At 40.1% G+C, this 17,765-nt stretch overlaps 1 pseudogene; it reads right to left on the minus strand.

The window, feature by feature from the left end:
• Positions 1–17,347: 17,347 nt before the first annotated feature.
• LOC112823726 (U6 spliceosomal RNA) lies at positions 17,348–17,447 on the minus strand (annotated as a pseudogene).
• Positions 17,448–17,765: the final 318 nt, after the last annotated feature.

Raw genomic sequence — 17,765 nt, forward strand, 5'->3', positions numbered from 1 at the left:
AAGTACTACAGCTGAGTGGCTTAAACATCAGAAATGTATTAGCTCGCAGTTCTGGAGACCGGAAGTCCAAGATCAAGGTGTTGGCAGTGTTGGTTCCTTTCTAGGGCTCCGAGGGAGAATCTGTTCCTTGCATCTCTGCCAGTTTTGCTGGCAATCTTTGGCATTCTGTGGCTTGTACACGTATCACTGGATCTCTGCCTTCGTGTTCATATCGTGGTCTCTATGTGTGCATGTCTGGCTCTGTCCAAACTGTCCCTTTATGTAAGTCCATAAGTCAGGTACTTACATGGATGGAAGCCCTAATGACCTTATTTTAATTGATTTTTGTAAAGACCCTATTTCCAAATAAGGTCACATCCTGAGGTACTGGGGGTTAGGGTTTAAACATATCTTTTAGGGAGATGTAGTTCAAGCCTAAACAGGGAGAATGCTTGTTATCAATCAAGAATACTACTTCGTAATTTATAATATCTTTTTCTGGGGACCAGAAAGCATGTTCAGCATTGTTTCATATTTAGGAATAGCTTGGTTTGTGAGAATTTAATGATTTTCCTAGGCTCAAATGATAATACCAAGGCTGCAGAAATTATGTCCTGAGGTCTGACCTTTGTTAATTCTGCTAAGTTCCTAGTTTCATGTTTACTGTAAAATATAAAGTCCTTCCATGGTAAAATATTGGCTTTGTCACATGCTATTTAACACCTTTATCTTTGTGTGTGTGTGTGTGTATGTGTGTGTGTGTGTCACACACACACACACACAAATTTTTTTGTTTTTTTAAATTTAAATTAATTAACATATAATGTATTATTAGTTTAGGAGGTAGAGGTCAGTGTTTCATCAGCCTTATACAGCACCCAGTGCTCATTGCATTATATGCCCTCCTTAATGTCCATCACCCCGTTACCCCATCCCTCCACCCCTTGCCCCTCCAGCAACCCTGTTTGTTCCTTATGAATAAGAGTCTCTTATGGTTTGTCTGCCTCTCTTTTTTCATCTTATTTTATTTTTCCCTCTCTTCCCCTATGATCCTCTGTTTTGTTTCTTAAATTCCACATATAAGTGAGATCATATAATTGTTTTTCTCTGATTGACTTATTTCACTTAGCATAATAGCCTCCAGTTCCATCCATGTCAATGTAAATGGCAAGATTTCATTTTTTTGATGGCTGAGTGATAGTTCATTTTATATATATACTGCATCTTTATCTATTCATCTGTCAATGGACATCTGGGCCTTTTCCGTAGTTTTAACACCTTTATTTATTTATTTTTAAGATTTTATTTATTTATTTGACAGAGAGAGAAAGAGAGACAGCAAGAAAGGAAACACAAGCAGGGAGAGTCAGAGGGAGAACAGGCTTCCTGCTGAGCAGGGAGCCTGACGTGGGACTCGATCCCAGGACCCCGGAATCATGACCTGAGCCGAAGGCAGGTGCTTAACCGACTGAGCCACCCAGGTGCTCCCATTTCTTCAATTTTAATCTCAGTTTTCCAAGACTTCTTGAGGATTTTGCTATTGTTAATAATTTTTTGGTCCTTAAATATGATATTTTTGTTAGGAAGGATTCATAGGTTTGGAATTTAACGATGACAACTAACATGTGTTAAACCATTATTATGTGCCAGGAACAGAGTAAGATCTTTATACAGATTATCTCATTTAATTCCTGAATTATTCTCACTTTACACATGAAGAAGCTGAGGCTGTGGAAGGTTCCATGAAAGTCAAGGTCTGTAGCTACTAATAGTGAGAGAGAATGTGGACTCAGACTCATTCTAAAGTCCAGCGGTCATCATTCTACAGGACTGCTAATTAAACAGTTTCAGTAAATTAAGATTACCTCCAAATTTGTCTTCCAGTTCCTTGCTCACAAAGGAGCAAGTTTTATTTATAACCAGAAATTATCTGAAATGCTTGCTGGGCAGTAACAGCAGTCTTGCAATCAACTGTTGTGCATATCTTCTGAAAAAGAGCTAGAGGAAAGGGAAGAAGGGTGGGGAACGGAAGAATGGAGGGAGCCCTGTCACTGGGAAGTTAGTCAGCACACACAGGACAGCATGAGAGTGCTCCTTTCCTCTTCTTCCCAGAGGCAGGAGGGATAGGAGGAGCCTTCCTCTCCGAGGGGGGTCAGAGTGCCTGGGCCAGTGCCTAAAGCTGACCAGCTGACAGCTGGCTAGAGAAAGTCAGAGCAAGGAAGATTTATGGTAGAGTCTATTATGTCAGAAGAACATTCTTTAGGTACAATCACTTTACTGTAAAATGGATCATTTTTTTCTTTGGACCCAGATTAGCACTTCTCTACGTTATTTCCTATAAGACATTCAGTGCTGAGAGATGAATCTGTCTCTGACTTACATCTGCATCACTTTAAACTTCTATTGATTTAAAGGGGGAAGATATGATTGCCTCAAATAAACTGTTATCTTCTATAGCTGGTAATGGATGAAAAAAATGAACTGAATCATTTCCTTTCCAAAGGCTGGAGAGAATGGGGAGAGGGAAGGCAGGATATAGGAAGGTATCTTTAGGCGAACTTCAGCTGTGGAGCATGCCCCAGGCCTTACCCAGGAAATGTAACACATCAAGAATGCACGGGATACTCAGGGAGAAATTAATCTTGCCATCAGGAACACTTTGCATTTGGAAATTCTCTAGTTCAAAAAGCATCAGTTTACAAGAGTCTGGCTGCTTTCTTAATTATCTTGCAACACAGCACATAATTTCCCTCCTATTCTAAAGGGAAGGTGATTTGCTCTCTCTCTTTCTCCCTGACTGTGCAAATACTAAGGCCTTCAGCAGATGGGCATGAGAGCTATACAAAAAAATCCCCCATGATCGTTCAGACTTATTTTTTTTCTCCTGGAATGTGCTGAGGTGTCTGGGTGCCTGCCATGCCAGATAGTAGAAGTGGTGTGATGGTGACTGAGTCGGATAGTGAATGGAGGATTCCCAGCACCAGGTACCGGCCAGCCAGCAGGACCCCGGCTTGCCCCGTGGCAGCAGCAAGTTGCTCCGTAGGCCAATAGCAAGGCTGCGAAGTGGCCTGATCGGAACAGGAGCCAGTCCCGCCCGCACCCCAGAGCTGCCGAGCCAGCCAGGCCAGCGAGGCAGAACCCGCCCCCATTGCTGACACTGCAGGGCCGTGCCTCTCACAAAGCGCTGCCTGTTGGCTCTGGGCATAGACCTCCCACACCTACAGATACAACAGAGGGAGATTAACATGCATTAGAAACTAAGCAAATAACTGAAGGGATCATTTTTTTTTAACGCTTGTCTCTCTGTCCATCCTGACCTTCTTTTATTCGACTTCAAGGTATGCAAATAGGACACTTTGTGATACTTCCGTCCCGTGCAATGTGTGGTAAAATAGCTCCATGCTGCTGTGGCTTTCAGGGTCTAAATCTTATTTAGCTGTCAGTCAATTAGCTGGAAGGATGCAAAATAACTTTTAAGTCCGGGGGGGGGGGGGGGGGGGGGGGGGGGGGTTCTTGGCTATACTGACCAGGGAGGGCATTATGGATGGGGGCTCACAGACTTGAAGCCCTGGTTTCTTTCTTTACTCCTGGTGCTGTTGATATTATGCAAGACTGAAGCAAGAAGTATCCTTGTAACAACCGCCAAAGAGATACAGTGTGGCCTAACAGTGTTTCTTATGAATTGTCATTTTTACATCTTTAATTTGGAAATGCTTCTCTAATCTGTTAGGCTAACTGAAAAATATGACACATTTATGTCATGATATCTAAAAGCAAGCACTTTGCCATTAGATACAAAGTGCTGAATACTTACAGAGTATCATTGGTATTCAGTAAGTGCTGTTGAATTTTCCAGCAGATCCTTTTATTATCTTCACATTCTGACTTTGCATTTATTCCAAAAATTCAAAAAGAGAAAAAGAAAAAAGAAAAAAGAAACAAGACTGAATATTTGAGTTACTATCATGCCACACTTTTGAACTTAAACTATTGGAATGGATGCCTTTGCTGTGAGTGTTAAGGGGTAAGCAAAGGTAAGTTCAGTGTTCCTGCGTTCTCCCTTGGGAAAATGATATTTAACATCTCGTGTTAACCAGCTAGTTCCAATCTATTTTGGAAGCCAGTTTCTTAGAAATAATTCCCAAAAATATTCATATATTCAGAAAATTATGTTCTCTTTACTTTGGAAAATGAGAGTAGCCAAAAGAGGAGCTCTTGGACTGCTTCTTTCTCCTCTGTGTTAATATTTAGATGGAGGAACCACATTACCCCCCAGAGGATGGTGCAGAAAACAACCGAGCAAGGGTTGGGACAGGGAAGCACACAGTGAAGTATGAGTGGGGAAAATGTGGGTCACCCGCTGCTGTTCTCTCCCGGCTCCTGACTCCCTGATCCCTGGTGGGAAGGCACTCTCTCTAGCTCCTTTTTTTCTTTTTTTAAACCACAAAGCTGTGATCACCAAGACAGCATGGTACTGGCACGAAAACAGGCATATAGCCCAATGGAACAGAATAGAGAGCCCAGATATGGACCCTCAACTCTATGGTCAAATAATCTTCGACAAAGCAGGAAAAAATATGCAATGGAAAAAAAGACAGTCTCTTCAATAAATGGTGCTGGGAAAATTGGACAGCTATATATAGAAGAATGAAACCATTCTCTAACACCACACACAAAGATAAACTCAAAATGGATGAAAGACCTCAATGTGAGACAGGAATCCATCAAAATCCTAGAGGGGAACATAGGCAGTAACCTCTTCGACATTGGCCACAGCAACATTTTTCAAGATACATCTCCAAAGGCTAGTGAAACAAAAGCAAAAATGAACTTTGGGGACTTCATCAAGATAAAAATCTTCTGCACAGCAAAGGAAACAGTCAACAAAACAAAGAGGCAACCCACAGAATGGGAGAAGATATTTGCACATGACACTACAGACAAAGGGCTTATATCCAAGATCTATAAAGAACTTCTCAAACTCAACACCCAAAAAACAAATAATCAAGTCAAAAAGTGGGCAGAAGACATGAACAGACACTTCTCCTAAGAAGACATACAAATGGCTAACAGACACATGAAAAAATGTTCATCATCATTAGCCATCAGGGAAATTCAAATCAAAACCACATTGAGATACCACCTTACACCAGTTAGAATGGCAAAAATGGACAGGGAAAGAAACACCAAATGTTGGAGAGGTTGTGGAGAAAGGGGAACCCTCTTACACTGTTGGTGGGAATGCAAGTTGGTACAGCCACTTTGGAAAACAGTGTGGAGATTCCTCAAAAATTTAAAAATAGAGCTACCCTATGACCCAGCAATTGCACTCCTGGGTATTCACCCCAAAGGCACAGATGTAGTGAAAAGAAGAGCCATATGCACCCCAATGTTCTTAGCAGCAATGTCCGCAACAGCCAAACTGTGGGAACAGCCAAGATGTCCTTCAACAGACGAATGGATAAAGAAGATGTGGTCCATATATACAATGGAATATTACTCAGCTATCAGAAAGGATGAATACCCAACTTTTGCATCAACATGGATGGGACTGGAGGAGATTATGCTAAGTGAATAAGTCAAGCAGAGAAAGTCAATTATCATATGGTTTCACTGATTTCATGTGATTCACTGAATTCATATGATTCACTGAACATAAGGAATAGCATGCAGGACACTAGGAGAAGGAAGGGAAAAATGAAGGGGTGGGGAATCAGAGGGTGAGATAAGCCATTAGAGACTGTGGACTCCAAGAAACAAACTGAGGGTTTGGTGGGGAGGGTGGGTTAGCCTGGTGATGGGTATTAAGGAGGGCACGTACTGCATGGACCACTGGGTGTTATATGAAAACAATGAATCGTGGATCACTACGTCAAAAACTAATGATGTATTGTATGGTGACTAACATAACATAATAAATTTTAAAAAATAAAATCTGTAAATTAAAAGAAAAAAAAAAACCAGACCACAGGAAAAGGCTTTTCCCTTAACAGTTTGCACATGGCATGTCAAATACACCCATGTCTAGGTTCTCAGTATTCTGAAAGAGTAAGCATTCTGATCCCTTCATTCTCTAAGCAGATGTTCCCAAAAGTTATACCATTCTCTAGACTCACTTCATGGAGGTCCTAGATATTAGGAAATCTCTTGTCTAGTGTTTAGATTGAGGAACCACATTACTCTGAGAGGAGTGTCATGATCACAGCCTTTGGTACACATTACTCAACACAGTTCGCCTTGGGCATGGTAGGGCCTGGGGTATTGCTGTTGCACTGGCAAACAATCACACACATGCAATAAGGACCGAGGAGCTTTCCAAAGGTCCCTGTTTCTAGGTTAGAGATCATAGCTAAGTACCGAAACCAAAGGCTGAAAAGACACAAGGGAGAGAAACTTCCAGAGAATTTTTTAGAAAATAATTCTTGACAAACTCCTATCAGAGTAGCTATTAAATTCATAATGGTTTCATCAAAGATCTCATCTCTGGCACCGTATATTTCAGAAATGCAACTGACTTAGCAGAATCAGCCGCCTGGGCACTTGGCAGCGATTTATTATTATTTTTTAAATGTGCTCCCAACTAAGAATTTGCCATTGTTAGTAATTATAAATCATAAGACATAGTAACATTGGAGCAATTATAAGAAATGGCCCATAAGGGGCGCCTGGGTGGCTCAGTCGTTAAGCGTCTGCCTTCGACTCAGGTCATGATCCTGGAGTCCTGGGATCGAGCCCTGCATTGGGCTCCAGGCTCAGCGGGGAGTCTACTTCTCCCTCTAACCCTCCCCTTTCTCATGCTCTCTCTCTCTCTCTCTCTCTCATTCTCTCAAATAAATAAATAAAATCTTTAAAAAATAAAAAGAAATGACCCATAAGCCAGTTTTTATGTTGTCAGAAGAAGTAAGGAAATGTTAAAGCTTAATTGTATCTGTGTGTAAGAAAGTCAGTGGTGGAATACACAAGTTCAAATGACTCAGATAAAGCAGCAAACCACAAGCACTCAATTATGTACAACGTGCATAACGCAACCCCAGTGTTTCACTTCTTAGTCTGAGATCAGGTTTCTTAAAGGAAGTGTGGCCAGTTCAGATACACCAAGGGTAAGAAAGAAAATCATCCCAGGGAGGGGGGTGGTTTTTATAGGCAAGAGGGTTGCTACCATTATTATTAAGCATCTGCTACTTAACAAGCCTTGTTCCTAGCACTTTGCCTATCTGATTTTGCATACTCATCTTAGTAACTCTTATGAAGTTGGTATAATTATCTCTGGATTTCAGTTGCCTACCATGGGGAAAGTTAGGTAAATTTTGCAAAGTTTCATGAGCAGTAAATGCCTCTGGGGAGTCCCAGACCATTCTGATTCCAGATCCCAGAGCGCATGCTTCTGTCGCCTCTCCTCTAGGTGAACGTCAAAGGCATTCATAAAGGGGAAACGAGATCCCAGTAGGACTGCCTGGCAGCTGCGTGAATGAATGGGGAGAAAATCTCACTGTGGGCTACAGAAAACACATGAATTCTACTCACCTATCTTTAAACCAAGCCAATCCCCTGCAAAAAACCCCCTACTGCTGGGGATTCACACACCCAGTCCTGAAGTTCATGCAAACTCCAATTTCATCCTATTTCACTGACCTTGTTTAGCTTCGGGTCACTGCCTTTCGCCTCCTTCCATTCCCAGCTCCTGTCACACCTTTCCAGTTTCTCCAACCACGCGCTCCCTTGCTAGGGGTTCTGTGATTCTGATTTTTGTGTTTCAGCTTCTGCCTTTCACTCTTAGATGTGTGGAATCCAGACGACAGGCCAGGCCTGCTCACCACACAGATCTCTCTCATGGGAAGGACACTGCACCATATTCAGAAAAGTATATTTAAGTCATTAGTAACTCTATCTGCACATTTTTCTAAAAGTTGTTAAGCCATTGCTTTTAAACATGGTAAAATCAGGGGTTCCTGGGGGGCTCAGATAGTTAAGTGTTTGCCTTGATCTCTGGGGCTTGAGCCCCACCTGGAGCCCCACTTCGAGTCCCACTTTGGACTCTGGCTCAATGGGAGTCTGCTTCTCCTTCTGCCTTTGCCCCCTGCTTGTGCTCTCTCTCTCTGTCTCTCTCAAATGAATAAATAAAATCTTCAGTATATGTGCTGCCGAAGCGAGCACTGAATAAATAAAATCTTAAAAAAAAAGAAACATGGCAAAATCATTTTATTTAATTTTATTGATTTTATTATTTTTTTTTGTAAATCAGTAAATTCAGTTCTCTGTCAGTTCGATCATTTGACAACTCAATTCTTTCCTCATTTCCCAGCTAGCAGCTGGGGAGTGAAGGCCAAACTAGGTTCAGCCCCAGAGACTTCCTTCTTAATGTTAGGCCGATTTCCTGGAAGTGGAGGAGGAATTCCAGCCCCTGGGGACAATGTAGCAGAGGCAAGGCACACAAAGAGGCATTCCATCAGGAGGCTGGGAGGAGTGGGTATAATTTCCTGCAGTCCGGCAGGCTCTGAATAGTCTTGTTATTTTAGAAGGACCCTCAGGATGCTTTCATTCAGAAAGAGTCAGAATTTAAAGGCATTTAAATTACTGATTTTCCTTTCCTTACAGGGGTCCTAGATGAGTATGCTGAGAAGTAACAGTTTTAAAAGGAATGGTTTAACAACTTTTTTTTTTTTTTTTTTTTTAGAGAGGGAGAGAGAGAGAGAGAGAGAGAGAGAGAAAGAGAGCATAAGTGTGGGGAGGGCCTGAGGGACAGGAAGAGGGACTCTCAAGCAGACTCTGTGCCTGATCTCACAACCCTGAGATCATGACCTGAGCTGAAATCAAGAGTCAGACACTCAACCAGCTGAGCCACCCAGGTGCCCCAGGAATGCCTTAACAACTTTTAGAAAAATGTCCAAATATAGTTATGATGATTAAATATATTTTTCTGAACACAGTTAACATTTAGCATTTCAAGTGGAAAAATTTCAGTTTATACTGATTTTTGTTTCAAAATTTTAAACATCTTGTTGAATTACTGTCTTGTACACCTGAAACTAATGTAACACTTGTATGTTAACGACACGGGAATTAAAATTGTAGAAAATTTAAAATATCATTTTCAGTTTGCTAACATTTTAATATCTAAATTTTAATATTCTTCAGATTTCTACCTCATTTTCTTACCTTTCCTTTATAATTTTACACCATGATTAAATATCAAATTAATTTAAATATCAAATTAATCACAAATTATCCAATCCATTAAAATGTTCCCTTCTAAATATCCTTGCTTCTTTCCTGCTGATTTGTGAAGTTTCATATTTTTAAATTGAAACTTTCTGCAAACTGCTACCCAACTTTCTGTTTCTGAAATTCTTTTTTTTTTTTTTTTTTTTAAGATTTTACTTACTTATTTGACAGAGAGAGCGAGAGAGGGAACACAAGCAGGGGGAGTGGGAGAGGGAGAAGCAGGCTTCCGGCTGAGCAGGGAGCCCGACATGGGGCTCGATCCCAGGACCCTGGGATCATGACCTGAGCCGAAGGCAGATGCTTAACGATTGAGCCAGCCAGGCGCCCCTCTGTTTCTGAAATTCTTGTTAGAAACCAAAATATCAGCATTTTATCTCTGATAGGACTCTTGGCTAATTCTGATTTATTTCATATGATCTTTAAATTAAATTTAAAATTTTAATTTAATGAAAATTCAACTTAATTCTAATTGGAAATCAATTTTAATTAAACTTAGAATTTTCTGTGTTTTAAAATTTAAATTAGTCAAACTAAAAATCACTTGCTAAAAATGTAAATTAAGGTTGACATGCCATTTGAGGAATTGGCAAAATAATACTAAATGTGCTTAAATTTTCGAAAAAGTCACATACTGAATGCCAAAATTGTTGATGGAAAAAGTGGTTCATATGGGTACTTTCACGGAATTCGGGATTTGTTACCATTTTAGCATTCAGTTAGGATTATTTTATCAGGTGGCCAGCCAAGTTTAGTTTAACCAATATACAAAAGAATATATTTGAGTATATGCAATCAAAATCAAATATTTTTATTAAAACTGGTAAAAACAACAGTTTATAAATTTTGGTTATTCTACAAATTGATTCTTTCAAGAACAGATTTTTAGTGGGTTTGCCTGCCTTCATCTTCAAGACCCTGTAGTTAAAAATACAAACAAGAACATCAATAATAATGGCAACAATTTATTGTAAATAGACAGTGAGCCAGCACTGTGCCAGAAACTCAGTTGTCTTTCTTTGACCCAAACCGCTTTTTGAATTAGGTATTATTATTACCATTTTACACAGATGGGATTTGATGTTCAAAAAGGTCAGTCACGTAAATTGCCCAAGGGAGGCAGGATTCGGACTCCTTGTCTCAGAGGCCAGGTTGCCAAGCTGTGAAATGCAGGATGGAAACCGTCCACCTCTGCCCTAGATCTGCAAAGTGGAGAGGAGGAAAGAGGAAAGTCACTGCCTAAATAGAAAGAACTCAGCATCTCCACAGATGCGGCATTGGGGGCAGCTAGCAAGTGGGCTGGGAAGATTTCCAGCCACTTGCTGAGGGAGTGGGAGTGGCAGTGGAAATGACAGAGGTGATGGGTCTGGCCCAGGCATCCAGCGGGCGGCAGGGTTAGCCATCGGCATCTCGGCGCTGAGCACAGTCAGCTGACTCCTGGTCCCTGGCTCCATTTCCTCCCCCCATAAGGCCATTATGTCTATCGGACACAAAGGAATGGGCTCTTGCTCCTAAGTGCAGCCTGGAACTGGTTGCTGTCTGGAATCGTGCCAGTCCGCCCCGCACGGCTGGCCAGAAAGTAAGAAGGTCTCTTGTCTTATAACCTCAGAGCACAAAACCGAAGGGCATGTGCAAGTCTAGCTCAAGGGGTACAGCTGTAGGGGTCATCAGAACAAGAGGGATGCACACGGAATGGTTTTGACTGTCATCTAGCAAGCTTTGGTTTGGGTAGAGTGGGATGAGATGTGTGTGGGTTAACCTGTCCTGTGAGCCTTAGCACGTTATTAATACCAGCTGGCAAATACCAATCCTCCTCCCATAACTTTCCCTAACCAGCCTGGAGTGATTATCCTGAATTTTTCTACTCCAGTGACAGATCTAGGTTTAAGCAGGGATTGTCACCTACATTCTCATTCTTACCACACACATACTGCTTCCTCTTTCCCACTGCAGCTTCAGGAAGAACAGGGCTTGAGAAGGAAGAAAATGAGAACTGGGAAAGTTTCCTTTCCTTTCTGCTTGGGATGACATGATCCCCTATCTATCAGATTATTTTTCTTTTCCAATCCCTCATCTCATATCCTTCTCAGATTGAATGTCTCTAGTTAGTGAGATGGCAAGTTTACATATATAATATATATTAGTTTATTTTTTAAAATTTACAGTTCAGTGGTTTTTAATACATTTACAAAGCTGTATGACCATCACCACTATCTAAAAACAGAACATTATCACAACCTTAAAAAAAAATTCTGTTTCTGTAAGTTCACATTCTCCTCCCTTCCCGAGCCCCTGGCAAACCACTATTCTATTTTCTGTTGCTATAGATTTGCCTATTCTGGACATTTCAGAAAAATAGAATCACAACTGGGGTGCCTGGGTGGCTCAGTCGTTAAGCGTCTGCCTTCGGCTTGGGTCATGGTCCCAGGGTCGTGGGGTGGAGCCCCGCATCTCTGCTGAGCAGAGAGCCTGCTTCTCCCTCTCCCACTCCACCTGCTTGTGTTCCCGCTCTCTGTCAAAATAAATAAATAAAATCTTAAAAAAAAATAGAATCACAACATATGACCTTTTGTATCTGGCTTCTTTTACTTAGCATGATGTATTCTGTGTTCATCGATGTTGTAGCCTGTGTCAGTATTTGATTCCTTTGTATAGCTAAATCATATTCCACTGTAGGAATACAGTGTACAATGTTTATCCATTTATCAGTTGATGGAAATTTCAGTTGTTCACACTTTTTGGCTACTACGAATACTGCTGCTATAATCCCTCACGTACGGGATTGTGTGGACATGATTTCATTTCTCTTCAGTAACACCTAGGAGTCGGATTGTTGGGGCATATGGTGCTCCGTGTTTAAATTTCTGAGGAACTACGAAATTGTTTCCCCCAGTGGCTGCACCATTTTGCCTTCCCACTAGCAATGCTACATAGTGCAGCCAAATAATAAACTAATGCCAAGTAAAGGCAAGTAAGTTATTGAAACTAGAAATGGACAATATCATTAGTGTGTTATATAAAAATGAAAAAATACTCAGTGACTACAAGGCCAGAAATGAGATGATGTTGCTTAAAAGGAGATATAAGAAGGCATCTCGATTAATTACGTGTTGGTGCAAAGTGTGATTTATACAGGCAACCCTGAGCTAGGACATGCAAGAACAAAAAACTAGAAGAAAGGATATCCTGAACTATTCAAGGAAGCTTCCTTTTACTATCAACCTGAGAGATGACAATAGGGGGCTGGGGAAGGGAGCCGGCCCTTCTCCCTCTCTTCTAAAGGAAGAGAGACTTTAAATGTTTGTAAACTATTTTTGTTTTGTCAGAGTTCCTTGGGTGAATAAAGGAAATCTATATAAATGATGGAGATCTCTGGTCCATTTAGGAAATGGAAAACAATGTCCAATGGTAAGAGTTGGACAGATCCAAGTTGATACAGAAGTGTTGGAAAATTCCATCATCATCTGAATTTTCACCCTAAGACTATGGCAGAATATCTACTGCTAACATTTAGTCAGTGGAACACTGAATTGGAATAATTTAATCAAATACATTACTCAAATTTTTACCCCCATATCCAGGGGGAGCAGTCTTTCACAAGTGTTTTATTCATAGATAGAGTCACCTGGAAAAGAAATAGTTTCTCAGGTAACCATGAAGAAGTTTATTTTGATTAGAATTATTTATTTTGGCAGCTCTGGAGCCTTAGTCTTAGCTCTCAGGATATTCTGCCAAAAGTTCCCAGAAGTTTGTAGGAATTAATAAATTAAGTCAGATGTATGATCATCCAGAACAGGATTTTGCCCTCAATTAAGACCACAGGGATGGTTTGTGGGATGACAATTGAGCTTCTGGCTCTCAATCATGAAGATGAGGAACAACTTAGAGTCTTTCTAGTTATTTTCTGAGCCCAGTTTTGGATCTGTCACGCCAGCTTTATATAAGCCTTTTATAAAATTGCCTTGTATTTTGACTCACCACCCATATTTGTTGAGATGGGATTTCACTACATGTTAAGGTCCTGGAATACCAATGGCTTAAATGAGATAGAATATTTCTTTCATGTAAAGTTCAGAGGTGCGCAATGCAGGGTTGGTAAGGCAGCACTGATCCATGATGTACCCACCGATCAGGGACTTACCCCAGCTCACCAGGTTACCTTCACGTGTGTGTGCCCTTCTCTTCAGGTACAGATGTCACATCTGTGTTCGAGGAAGCAGAAAGGAGGAAGGGATGAAGCACAGCAACAGGTGTGCCTGAGCTCGTTCATAGGAATATTAGAGAAGCTGTCAGAGGAAACTTCCACTTACATATCATTGGCAAAACATCATCATAAGCATATGACCACCCCAAACCACACGGGAGACCGGGAAGTGCAGTTTTGATGTCCTAAACCATTTGCCCAGCAAAAAAAGGGAGGTTTCCATTTTTGGTTATTTATCTCAATTACCATGAAGTAAAGGGAGAACAGATATTGGGGGGCAGACTACAGTATTTGTCATGCCACATTTTGGAAGTAAAGTATTAGTCTGGGTTGTGTAATATAATTCTTCCTCCTAATTTCCCTACATCTGAGTTTCAGTGTTGCCTCCTGCTTCTAATGTAACTGGCTTCATATTGGTTAAGAAGTAACTTAAAGGTCCCTGAGGGCTCTGGCTGTGGAAATGGGAACTAAAGAGGGGTACACCAAATGCAGTTGACTCCGTGTAATGAGGTTCCTGCTCAGTATCACACTGTTAGTTTTGAATGGTTGTGCTCACAACTTGTGTACTCTTCCTGGGATTATCAACTTTAATTATTGAACCTTAAACAAATTACCAAATTTAACTACTCGCAAACCATCTTTCCACACAGATTCCTAAACGTTGTTGTTTGTGTTTACGTGACAGTCATCTCTATATCACTGTTAACACTTGGGCTACTCTACTCTGGACTTTCTGAAGCAAAGATGGTACTTTTTTGATAGATGTTAGAACTGCCTTGCTTCATTGGGGAGAGAGGGAGAGAGAGACACTTTGGATCATTAAAATTCACCAGTGGTTTAATGGATCATTAAAAGGAGATATCCTCTGTGGCCAAAGGGATGAAAATAGATAATGTCATTTAAAATGTGGGACTCTAGGTAATAATACTGTATAGTATATTTTAAAGTTGTTAAGAAAGTAGATCTTAGAAGTTCTCATCACACAAAAAGTATGTATGGTGATGGATGTTGATGATGTTATTACGGTGATCATTTTGCAATATACATACATATCAAATTACTATGTCCTACATGTAAGACTACTGTAATGTTATGTGTCAATTATATCTAAATCAAAAAGAAATTAAATGAAATGTGGGACTATAATTACAGGAAATTGAGAGTGAAACATCATAAATGTTGAAAGGAAATCTTGCTGCATGTGCCGACTGAAGTAGGCCACCAACTTAAAGAGAAGACAGATAGTTCACTTAAACTATATAAATGTAGGAAAGATAGATGTTTTAGGAGCAGAATTATCCTTAAAAATTATCCATCCAAATCTTTTTATTTTATGGATGAATTTACTGAGATGCAGGGAAGTGAGCTGGAAACACTCATGAAATTAATTACAACTCTCTTGGGGGAAAAATTTCAATTTTTGCCACTATTGAATAAGAGTCACCTGTAAACATAAGATTTGTCAGATTCTCACAAAGAGATACAAATAATTTAAAATAATGTAAGCTATTGATAAATGGAAAAAGTTACAAATGTAAATCTCAGAGCAAATCCCTAAACTCCTAAAAATGAGGGCAAAGAATTATTCATAAAAATGACATAGTTCAGAGGATGAAATTAACATTTAAATATAATATTGTCTTGTTTTTGCATTCAAAAGAGCGAGTCAGTATTTAAGTAAGGCTATCTGACTGCTTAAATTTAAATGCAAAACAAAACAACAACAAACTCTACCCCCATCATTTATTTCCTACACTTTCAATTTTCCATAGTTTGGGAAAGATACTGATTTAGGGGGTAAAATCTAATGAAGAAACTCACCAACCTGGCCATCAGGACATCTATAGCTAACAATTATAGGTTGTTTTTAGTCCTTATTTTTTTCATTAGCTTCTTCTTTTCAATACATTCTTCCAAAGGAGGATTTTTAAAATATTTCCTCTGCTTCTTGCTTTGATTGGGTGATAAAAGAAAACAGTCACTATGATCTCCTTAACAAACAGACCACAGAAAATTTAACCATAAAGCTAAAATAATCGCTGACTTTTTATCATTTCTGATCTTCCACAAAATGTGGAGAAAGTCAATATTAATTCCTGTCATTACTTTTTATCCCTGATCAATATCCTGGACCCAAAACCTTTCCAGCCACTTGGGGTAAAGCCTTCTCAGCTGGCTTATTCACTGACTTTATACACAAAAATGCAGGAAATGTGACAGTCTTGGTGGATTGGTTCAATTTTCTCCTCTAAACTTGTTCTCCCCTGCTGACTCTGTTCTAACAGGAGTTTTTGTCTTTATTATTTATGAATGAGGTTATATGGCATCATGGATATTGAGTCTCTCTCTCTTCCTCTCTCTGGAGCCTGAATTATTGCATAATAGGGAATTATTAAATCATATTGATTGTTTCAGGTCTCAAAGATGTTTCTCCCTGAGCTCACTTGCTGCTTCTTCCATCTGTGCCTTACACAAAAGAAGAAACAGCCCAGAGGGTCTCAGACTTAAACTGCTTCTCAGAAACACTTCGAGGGCAGCCTCTTTAAGTTGAAAAAATATGACCTTTTTAACTGAAGTTTGCCCTCACTGATAAACACAGGATTCTTCCTTTTTCCTTTGTGGGAGTTGCCTGCTCAGATGAATCTTTCTTAGTTGTATTGATTTTAATGACTAATTTTTGTTTGAATTTTTTTCTCTCTACAAAGTAATAAATGCACATGATAAAAACTTTAAACACTATAAAGTATATACAGTTAGTTTCCTTTTACTCCCTGAGATCTAGTCCTCTAGCTCATTCCCTGAGAGGGATGTGTCTAGAGCTTCCTTTCACATGGAGAAAAAACTCCATTTCTTTGGGGCACCTGGGTGGCTCAGGTGGTTAAGCATCTGACTCTTGATATCAGCTCAAGTCTTGACCTTGGGGTCGTGAGTTCAAGCCCTGCAGTGGGCTCCATGCTGGGCACAGAGCCTACATAAAAAACAACAACAATAACTCTCATGATCTCTGCCCCATCTCTTTTCTTTGTTTTTCCTTCCTGCTCCAGGCACATACCCTCTTCTCCAACCATACCTACCATCCAACTTCTTTCTTTTAAAAACCTTATTGAGATACCTTTGACATATAAAAGTTAAAAATATTTAAGGCATACAACTTGATTTTTTTAAGAAAGCTCTGCATTCAACATGGGGCTTGAACTCACAACCCTGAGATCAAGAGTCCCATGCTCTACCGACTGAGCCAGCCAGATGTCCCTCAGTGTCTTGATATAAGTATGCATTGCGAAAAGATCACCACAGTCGAGCTAAATAACTTATCCATTACCTCTACATAGTCACCATTTTGTGTGTGTGGGGGGGAGGGGGTGTGATTTAATTCAAGATCTACCATCTTAGCCAATTTCAAGTGTATAATGAAGTATGGTTAACTATGGTTGCTACGCTGTACATTATATCTCCAGTACTCTTTCATCCTGCATAACTGCAACTTTGTACCCTTTGACCAATATCTCCTCATTTCTTTTGCCCCTGGCAACAGCCATTCTACTGTCTGCTTCCATGAATTTGACTATTTTAGATTCTACATATAAGTGAGATCATGCAATGCTTGTCTTTCTGTGCTGGCTTATTTTACTTCGCACAATGCTATCCAGCTTCTGGATGAGTCCTGGGTCATTGCTCCTGGGTACTCTGCCCCTTGGGTCTTTGCTCTGGTGGTCCCCTATAGTGGGGAGCCCTCCATTCTCCTGCAAATCTTGCTCGGGCTTCCAGGCCCTGTTCAGGTTTTCATTACCACTTCCTTGTAGTTACCTCACATATCTGTCTGCTCTACTAACCTGTAAGATCTAAGAGGGAGAAAGTTGAAAAACCTGGGCTCTAGACTCAACTCGGCCATTAATAACTGTGTGTCCCAGAAAAACATGGTAAGCCTCTCAGCACCCCCGTTTTCTCAACTGCTACATTTTCTGGAAGTCATCCTTGTGCAGGGGCCATGCTAATCTTCTCTGAATCATCCCAGTGTTAGTATATGTGCTACTGAATGGAGCACTCATCTGCTACATTTATTTTAAAACAAGTAGCCCAAGTGTTAAAACACTGAAGAGGAAAGCAGTAACTCCTGCTGCTTCTGTGTTCTTAAAGTAGGGAGACACATTCTGTCTTTGCTATATAAAGGAAAATAGATATTTCAAGTAAATATTATGATTGTCCCCTAAGAAATTTAAGTTGAGTGGAGAAAACTGTGTTTATTGAAGTATATGACCTAAACACTGGGAATTATAAATCTGAATGATTAATATGAAATCCCAAGTTTCATGGAATGTTTAATTAATGGACTAAGACCTTCCATTCAAGCAGATAGCTTGTA

Source organism: Callorhinus ursinus, unplaced genomic scaffold, assembly GCF_003265705.2.
Source record: "Callorhinus ursinus isolate GAN/ISIS: 27379988/994484 unplaced genomic scaffold, GSC_fseal_2.0 scaffold5, whole genome shotgun sequence".
Classification (NCBI taxonomy): domain Eukaryota; kingdom Metazoa; phylum Chordata; class Mammalia; order Carnivora; family Otariidae; genus Callorhinus; species Callorhinus ursinus.